Source organism: Gavialis gangeticus, unplaced genomic scaffold (assembly GCF_001723915.1).
Source record: "Gavialis gangeticus isolate Ggan-Ray unplaced genomic scaffold, GavGan_comp1, whole genome shotgun sequence".
Lineage (NCBI taxonomy): Eukaryota > Metazoa > Chordata > Crocodylia > Gavialidae > Gavialis > Gavialis gangeticus.
Genome location: NW_017728973.1, coordinates 109287 through 110323, shown reverse-complemented (window position 1 = coordinate 110323; position 1037 = coordinate 109287). Strand labels below are relative to the sequence as shown.

Genomic DNA, 1037 nt, shown 5'->3' with positions numbered 1-1037 from the left:
GGTTCCTTCTATAGGCTTCTCTTTTCTAGGGAAAACAAACCCAATTTCTTTACACTAATTAGGTTGATCTTTACTATGCTTATATATTATTGCAAAAATTAGATGCTATTTTTTTTTTTTAAAACACATCAAAAATAATTGTTGGAAGAGACTTACAGGTCCAGCTCCAAAGGACTAGGGCAAACTCTCCCCACCATTGATTTTCTAGTATTTTGTATAGCCCAATTTTAAGGGATCCTGGTGATGGGGTTTTGTTATTCCGGTCCAAGAGATCTTGTTGCTGGGAGAAATTTCTTAGATCATCCTGAACTATTCCCTACATTCCTTGAGGTTTACTCTTTATTTGTTCAGTGTTCTCCTGCTGGTCCACCCACTTTTCATTGAAAATTTTTAAACCAGCACCTCCATTTTTACTACTGTCCTTGGTCCTGAACAACTAGAAGACATAGCACAGCAAGAATGCCGTGTAACAAAATGAGTTTTCCTTCTGTGAAGTAGTACACTTATGATAAAATCATGACCCCCCCCTCCCCGCCCTGCACTGAAGTCAACAGTTGACTTAAGCAGTGCTCGGATTTTACCATTGGTGCTAAACTAGTTAAAGTAGTGGCCCATCAAAACTGCACCATGATTTTAGCAGACAGAAAAAAGCCACTATTTTGCTGGCCAGAATAAAAGCAACCCCGCCCAATATGATGTAAGTGCAGATTTCTTATATAGTTATGTTCAATGCGGCTAATTTCTAACTCCAAAAGAGGTAGTATGTCCATTTTTTTCCAGTGACATAGTGGCTTGAAGTCACAGTTGTGGACCAGCCCCCCCGTGCTAGATGCTGTACAAACACAGACCACAGAAACATCTTTAAACTAGCATCGCCGGAGGAAGGAGCCGCAGGAAGACGAGAAGACACCACCCGAGCAAGACAGGTGACAAATGCAAGGAGTGCCCAGGTAAGAAACAGGGGTCCAAACAGTCTCCCAAACCTGGGGGTGGCACACGCAGCTAGGCAAGGCCTTAAATGCCTGTATACCAATGCT

The 1037-nt window shown here is 42.1% G+C and overlaps 1 protein-coding gene across 5 annotated transcripts in view; it reads right to left on the bottom strand.

Moving 5' to 3' along the window:
• Positions 1-1037, bottom strand: part of BRCA1 (BRCA1, DNA repair associated) — a 65434-nt gene that overhangs the window by 30587 nt on the left and 33810 nt on the right. The gene's annotated exons all lie outside the window — the stretch shown is intronic.